Source organism: Lepidochelys kempii, chromosome 17 (assembly GCF_965140265.1).
Source record: "Lepidochelys kempii isolate rLepKem1 chromosome 17, rLepKem1.hap2, whole genome shotgun sequence".
Taxonomy (NCBI): domain Eukaryota; kingdom Metazoa; phylum Chordata; order Testudines; family Cheloniidae; genus Lepidochelys; species Lepidochelys kempii.
The window spans coordinates 5,072,122-5,080,908 of NC_133272.1; positions in this window are offsets into that span (position 1 = coordinate 5,072,122).

Sequence of the window (8,787 nt, forward strand, 5' to 3'; positions counted from 1 at the left end):
TTGATGGTGTTACAGACTGGGCATCTTCTTACATTCTTTGAAAGCATCAGGGGTGAGAGCAGAGGCTCCTTTGCCACATTTAAAATTTGTCAGTAAAATAAGTTTGAAGTGTAGTTTGTGAAAACCAGGTGGTTCCTTTGAACATTGTACTGTTATTTAATGTAAGCTGATTTTTTTTTTGTTTGTTTAAAGGGCTACCATAATAATCAGTAGGGTAGAAAGAACATGATACAAATTTCTCACTATTCTAGGTCTATGATAAAAGTAAAACATTTTAAAAACACATCAGGCCCTGTAAATGTATTAAACATTTATATTACTGTAGCCCTCAAATGCCCTAACTGGAATTCCCTCGCGCCCAACAGTATGCACACAGATTAAAGGGCACAATTTTCAGAGGTATTGAGCACAAGCTACTCCCATTGATTTCTAATAGAGTTAAGGGTGCTCAGATCCTCTGAAAAATCCAGCCCATGACATCATCTCTGCTCCAACTAGCTTAAAGTGTCAATATTGTCAACTCTTACAATAGTGGTGGTTTTTGTAAAATCCTCAAATCTTGCAATCATGTGATTAAAAAAACAAAAACACGTGATTGTTACCTAGTTTCTAAGGCTCAGGATTGCAAAGAAAAGCTTTAAAAGCTAATAACCCACAGAAGGTAAATAAAAAGAACTCAGTATTATTTATTGAAATCATGATAGGTATGCCAATTTCATGTTTTTGGCGGCTCTGAAAATGATTTTTTTTAAATGCCTCTCGTTGCCATTATCACCCCTCTCACCTACCTGCCAGATAGACAGCTCAGTGTTCTGTTGCCCTGCTACAGTTGATGACATCACTAACTCCTAAACAAGTTTAAATACAGTTCCCTGTAGCTGTTGCAAATCCACACACATTTCTGAACATCTGTTTCTTCAAACTAGGGATTTGAGCTTAGTTTTAGACCTTTACTACCTGTACTATGTGCCAGCAATCCTACTGACTTTTTGTTATTGTTAGGCCTTAGTCCTTCTAGTGCTATGAATCCTAAACTCTGTTGTCTTAAACTTTGGATTTCAGCAACAGTTGAAACCAAATCCCTACTAAACACAGTTTAGCTGCAAGGACAGAGACAGACTTTCAGAATTTAACCAATTTCTAAAGTGGCCCTGCCGATGGTTTATCTTTGGCTACATTTGCCTTTAAATCACACTCAGCACCTTTTCAGATACAGTGTTGCCCACCCCCAAATCACTCATGTCACTTCATCCAAGTGGCAGAAGCAATTTAATCTTTACTATTCCAGAAAAAAGGGAAGAACAAAGCAGCCTGACTCTAGAACAGAAAAGTGACTGACAGTTTTGATCTAACCAAGCATAATCTTTTATCAGTTTGTGAAGTGAGTTCAACTCAAATTAAAAAAAAAAAAAAGTGTGGAGTATTCTGTTTGATTTCTGCCTGTAATCTAAACTAGGAAGGTTTATAAAAAGATAGCATAGCAACCACCAGACCACTATGCCACGATAGCTTGAATCAGAAACCAAGTGATTGTTTTATTGAACAGTTTAACCATGTGGTTTGACTGTAATACAAAAAAACTGCATAGGTTAAAGGGAAATTTAGGAGTTGTGAAGAGAAAAGCTTCCCCGCTGAGCAAACAGTTCATGTTCTGGTATTCTCTAAAAAAGTCATTTAATGCATCAGTAGCTTCCCCTTCTGATGTTTATAGTTGTCCCTCAGGAGGTTTGTTGTTATGGTTGTCCAGGCGACATAATTAAAAAAAGTCAACTTGAAGCAGACTAGAATTTGGTACAAGATTATTTTTTTCTTTTTATGTTTTATGAAAAAGCACATTCAATTGTACATTATGTTATGGGGACAACGATAAATTTGAAATAATTAGAATAAGGACATTTACTTTGAAATTCACAAGAGTTGCTCCGATATCTACACATTGTTTCTTATGTTAATTATTTCAGAGTGCAATAAATATTTATGGACTAACTGTAGTATACAGGGGGGTGGGGGGAGGCGGGAGGGAGCAGGCTGCCTTGCATGGTGACTTGGCCGCTCCCGGTCTCTATTTGGGCCTAGATTGGTAGTGTCCAGTTTGCAGATGAGTTCCAGTTCGGCGGTTTCTCGCTGGAGTCTGGATTTGAAGTTTTTTTGTTTTGAGATGGCGACCTTCGTGTCTGTGATTGCGTGGCCGGAGAGATTGGGGTGTTCTCCGACTGGTTTGTGAATGTTGTGATTCTTGACATCTGATTTGTGTCCATTTGGTATACCACACAACAGAACCACTAACCCAGGAACTTATCCTTGCAACAAAGCCCGTTGCCAATTGTGCCCACATATCTATTCAGGGGACACCATCACAGGGCCTAATAACATCAGCCACACTATCAGAGGCTCGTTCACCTGCACATCCACCAATGTGATCTATGCCATCATGTGCCAGCAATGCCCCTCTGCCATGTACATTGGTCAAACTGGACAGTCTCTACGTAAAAGAATAAATGGACACAAATCAGATGTCAAGAATTGTGGCATTCGTGGACCAGTCGGAGAGCACTTCAGTCTCTCTGGTCGCGCGGTCACGGACATGAAGGTCGCTGTCTTGGAGCAGGAGGGCTTCGGGTCCGGACTCCGGCGAGGGGCTGCTGAATTGGAGTTCATTTGCAGGTTGGATGCTGTTAGTTTGGGCTTGAATGGAGACTGGGAGTGGCTGGGTCGTTGTGCAGGGTAGCCTGTTTCCTCTTGTTTTTTCCTGCCCCCCCCCCCCCAGATGTTCTGGTTTGGCTTGGATTTGGACCTGGAGAGTGGTCAGTTTGGATGGGCTATTGCCAGCAGGAGAGTGAGTTTGTGTGTGTATGGGGGTGGGGGGGATGTGAGAAAACCTTGATCTATGCAGGAAATAGCCCGACTTGATTATGTAAAGAGTTGTCACTTTGGATGGGCTAGCACCAGCAGGAGAGTGAATTTGTGTGGGGGGGTGGAGGGTGAGAAAACCTGGATTTGTGCTGGAAATGGCCCACCTGTTGATCACTTTAGATAAGCTATTACCAGCAGGACAGTGGGGTGGGAGGAGGTATTGTTTCATGATTTCTGTGTGTATATAAAGTCTGCTGCAGTTTCCACGGTAAACATCTGATGAAGTGAGCTGTAGCTCACGAAAGCTCATGCTCAAATAAATTGGTTAGTCTCTAAGGTGCCACAAGTACTCCTTTTCTTTTTGCGAATACAGACTAACACGGCTGTTCCTCTGAAACCTAATATTTTATATAATACTATGTAAAATCTGCAGTACCTGTACTATGTACCACTTAGTTTTCTGGATAGAGTTTAAGGAGCAAGTCCACAGACAGTCTTTTTAATTGCTTTCCAAGACACCTAGAGTACAGGAGAGGTTTTTTTATTTTGTATTTTTTCAGTGCATATACTGAAATAAAATAACTGATCACTACCACCCAGTGAAACTGGCCATTGAAATTACTAAAATGATTGCAAGCTTGTGAAACAGCAAAATTTCCCATAATTTTAAAATACTTTTTTCATTTATCACTATTGGAACTCCTAGTATGTTCATGCATTTCCCTTAAAAAAAAAAATAAAAAAAATAAAAAGGGACCATATATGAAAACAGAACATATTGCAATGGAGAGAGTGTGTGAACATATCTAAAGAAACTATTATCTTAAAAAATCAAATCCTATTGAAAGTTTTTGTACATACTATTCCAGGATGTGTTTTACCTTATTACAGAAGAGTCATGTGGCAGTAGCCACTCCATCTCAGCTGATGCTTTTGTCTTAGTCTGTTTGTAATCTGGTTGTCCAGAGATACATGTGGCTGCCAGCAACAAAACTTTACTCAGAGTTTTATGCGTCTCTCAATACGTCAGGTTTGTGAACTACACGAACACTAAAAAAATGTTGTTACAGCTCGCTATTTATTCACAGTGCAAACTAAGATAAAACAGCTCCCCTCTGCCAGTTCAGTATGAAGACAAACATTTCACAGACCGTAATGTACAGTAACTTTACTGGAAACTATTCATTTATATTTAATTTGTACTTAAATTATGTCAATCCACATTCCTTACAAAAAATTCACAAGGAAATGTTAAGAAAATGAAAGTCAAAATCATTCCACTTTCTGCAATATCAGTTCACAAGCTCAAAGGAAGCACATACTCTAGCATTTTCCAAATACTTAATTCAGTAGTTCTTGTCATAAATATAAAGGGAAGGGTAAACCCCCTTGAAATCCCTCCTGGCCAGGGGAAAGCTCCTCTCACCTGTAAAGGGTTAAGAAGCTAAAGGTAACCTCGCTGGCACCTGACCAAAATGACCAATGAGGAGAGAAGATACTTTCAAAAGCTGGGAGGAGGGAGAGAACAAAGGGTCTGTGTCTGTCTATATTCTCAAAAAGAAAAGGAGGACTTGTGGTACTTTAGAGACTAACCAATTTATTTGAGCATGAGCTTTCGTGAGCTACAGCTCACTTCATCGGATGCATAGTGTGGAAACTGCAGAAGACATTATATACACAGAGACCATGAAACAATACCTCCTCCCACCCTACTCTCCTGCTGGTAATAGCTTATCTAAAGTGATCATCAAGTTGGGCCATTTCCAGCACAAATCCAGGTTTTCTCACCCTCCGCCCCCCCCACCACACAAACTCACTCTCTTGCTGGTAACAGCCCATCCAAAGTGACCACTCTCCTCACAATGTGTATGAAAATCAAGGTGCGCCATTTCCAGCGCAAATCCAGGTTTTCTCACCCCCCCACCCCCACACACAAACTCACTCTCCTGCTGGGGTGGGGGGGGGGTGAGAAAACCTGGATTTGTGCTGGAAATGGCCCACCTTGATTATCATACACATTTTAAAGAGAGTGGTCACTTTGGATGGGCTATTACCAGCAGGAGCGTGAGTTGGGGGGGGGGGGGGGAGGGTGAGAAAACCTGGATTTGTGCTGGAAATGGCCCAACTTGATGATCACTTTAGATAAGCCATTACCAGCAGGAGAGTAGGGTGGGAGGAGGTATTGTTTCATGGTCTCTGTGTATATAATGTCTTCTGCAGTTTCCACACTATGCATCCGATGAAGTGAGCTGTAGCTCATGAAAGCTCATGCTCAAATAAATTGGTTAATCTCTAAGGTACCACAAGTACTCCTTTTCTTTTTGTGAATACAGACTAACACGGCTGTTACTCTGAAATCTGTCTATATTCTGGTTTCAGAGTAACAGCCATGTTAGTCTGTATTCGCAAAAAGAAAAGGAGTACTTGTGGTACCTTAGAGACTAACCAATTTGTTCTATATTCTGTCTTTATTTATATTTTATTTATTTATATTTATATTCTATATTCTGTCTTTGCCGGGGATAGACCAGGAATGGAGTCTTAGAACTTTTAGTAAGTAATCTAGCTAGGTATGTGTTAGATTATGATTTCTTTAAATGGCTGAGAAAAGAATTGTGCTGAATAGAATAACTATTTCTGTCTGTGTATCTTTTTTGTAACTTAAGGTTTTGCCTAGAGGGGTTCTCTATGTTTTTGAATCTAATTACCCTTTAAGATATCTACCATCCTGATTTTACAGGGGGGATTTCTTTATTTCTATTTACTTCTATTTTTTATTAAAAGTCTTCTTGTAAGAAACTGAATGCTTTTTCATTGTTCTCAGATCCAGGGGTTTGGGTCTGTGGTCACCTATGCAAATTGGTGAGGCTTTTTATCCAACATTTCCCAGGAAAGGGGGGGTGCAAGTGTTGGGAGGATTGTTCATTGTTCTTAAGATCCAAGGGTCTGGGTCTGTAGTCACCTAGGCAAATTGGTGAGGCTTTTTACCAAACCTTGTCCAGGAAGTGGGGTGCAAGGTTTTGGAAGTATTTTGGGGGGAAAGACGTGTCCAAACAGCTCTTCCCCTGTAACCAGTATTAGTTTGGTGGTGGTAGCGGCCAATCCAAGGACAAAGGGTAGAATATTTTGTACCTTGGGGAAGTTTTGACCTAAGCTGGTAAAGATAAGCTTAGGAGGTTTTTCATGCAGGTCCCCACATCTGTACCCTAGAGTTCAGAGGGGGGGAGGAACCTTGACAGTTCTTATTACACTCACTGATAAGTTACTCAGTGTCTTGATCTATAGAATACTCAAAACAAAGGTGAATTCCACAGTTGCCTTTGGAGAGCTTTCCCCCAGCAGACCTAACTAAGATACTGGCCACCTACTGTACATAAATTGTTATTACAGTAGAACCTCAGAGTTATGAAAACCAGAGAGTTATGAACTGACCAGTCAACCACACACCTCGTTTTGAGCCAGAAGTACAAAATCAGAGAGCAGCAGAGACCAAAGAAAAAAAGCAAAAAGCAAATGCAATACAGTACTGTGTTAAATGTAAACTGCTAAACAATAAAGGAAAAGTAGAATTTTTCTTTTGCACAGTAAAGTTTCAAAGCTGTATTAAGTCAATGTTCAGTTGTAAACTTTTGAAAGAACCACAACATTTTGTTCAGTTATGAATATTTCAGAGTTACGAACAACCTTTATTCATGGGGGTTCGTTACTCTGAGGTTCTACTGTAGTTTTAAACTGCACTGCATTTTTGCAAGATGGCTAAAAATACATTGGTGAACAACGTTCTGACAAAACAGACTAGCATTCCTCAGGAAGCTTTTTTTTAAAAAACAAAATCTATAAATTATGAACACTTGGTGTTCAAGTAATCCACTACATCTATTTAAAAACATTAAAATAAGTCTGAAGTTAAGACAGTAAAATTTGCCACAAGGACTTAGAGATGTAAATGCTCTAAATGCTTCTAGAAATTATGCCTTGGTCCTGTGACTTTGATATACCAAACAAAACATGCCAAGAATTAATCATCTTTTAATAGTGACTATGGGGCCAATGCAACTTCCATTAATGTCAACTGAAAGATTCCCATTCACTTAACTGGGAGTTACTTATAGTCCTATGTCAAAGAGGAAACAAAAGGGCCCAATCTTGCAAGCCCTCCACATGCAGAACTCACTGAAATCAATGGGAGGTCTGTACAGGAAGGATTTGTGGGACTGGGTCCAGAGCAAGGATGTGGAGAAAAAAGCAAACAGAAGCATTAAAATAGTTTACAAAACGACCAATACAAACATGAAAAAGTACAAATATGAGGGTAAAAGGTTTGATGGAAATTAATTACAATAAAGATATGTACCAAGGACTGCAGTTCCAAGGTTGCCTTGGCCAGACAGAACAGTCCAGATATATATAGGCAAAAATACCACACAAAGCAGCACATCTATCATCTTCCAATAGTATTGTTGTAATTTGTTTTCTATAACATCATAGAATACGGATGTGGTATTATAATTTGGTCAGCGTTCAATCTCATTTCTTATTACTACATAAAACACTAGCCAGATAGTGTGCTGAGTAGACTATTCTTTGCTTGGTGTTGAAGTCGCAGCCTTATTTTGAGTGGCGCTGATGGGAACAAATTTTAGATATTTTCACATGCACAAACACCAAACAAACCCACACAACCCACCATCTATTTGTTCAGTGCAAAAAAATATGCAATATTCCAAACGAGTTGTGGATTTGGCATTTCAGCTCTTATATCATATCAGGTATCTGAAAAGGGTAAAACAATTCCTTGGGCAGTGTATTTTTGCAACAGATTCTGAAGTTGTGGAACTCTGGACAGTTGCTTTTACTGCAGCAGGAAGTGGTCCCTAGAGAATTTAATGGGCTCTGGATTTACTAAAACTGTCCTCAGTCCTCTGTTTAAAAATAAAACCTTAAGGAAAAACAAAAAAATTACAGAATCTTGAGAAAGTCATGCTGCATTTCCTTGTCAATAGTTATGGAGCCAATAAGCCTAGATATCACCTGCAAAAGAGCAGCTAGAAGAGCTGGAATCAGTGGTTGATGTACAAGAGATGTAGTTTGCATGATTGACTTGATATTATGGAGAGCTGCACGAGGTGGGCTGCAACATGCCTAGCAGTACCATGGCAGGCTTTATCTAGTTTTATCATCTTATTCGTATGAATGCTAAACATTTCAAAAAGACATTCTGGAATGGTGACTAAGTCAGGCCATTGACTTATAAAATGGTTACGGAAATCAGTTATTGGGAGATTCAGAAGGTAAGCTGTGATAGATGGGAAATTTCCTGCAATACCTGTACAAACTTTATTGAATTAAGTTTTAGTGATTTAGGAGTTCATTGTATTACAAATGTTTATATATTATTGTGAAATTGTATGTAATGCTTCTAGGGAGGAGACCTGATTAATGTAAACCCTGGGAAATGCTATCAGCTTCAAAAGGGTGATTTGAAACAAAGTGAATTTATAAAAAGTTAAGTAGGTTTCCTTGAGAAACTTGTGGGGGAGTTGGAAAGAGAATGCAAATTCCCCACCTTTAGACCCAGCCTTTTGAAATTACACCTTGAGGAGAAACCCATTGTCTTACCGATTACCTATCCACTGTCTAAGATCGAAGAGCCAAGCAATATAAAGAAGAGACTCTCAGACTCATATGTGTGCTTGTTCTGAACTACCACAGTTATGAACTTGTAACTAGAGGAAAACCCCATGGGGTGGGGTTTGAAGGACTAATCATCCAACAGAGCCATTGCTCGAGTAGGAGTATGCTCTGGTAAGCTTATTAGTATGTGTGTAGGTTCTTTTATTGTTTTAATAAGTTCTCTCTGATGCTCTTACCTTAAGAAAAAATGTGCTTGCTTAGAAAGAGCTGTGTGGTAACTTAACTATGGACAATCACACT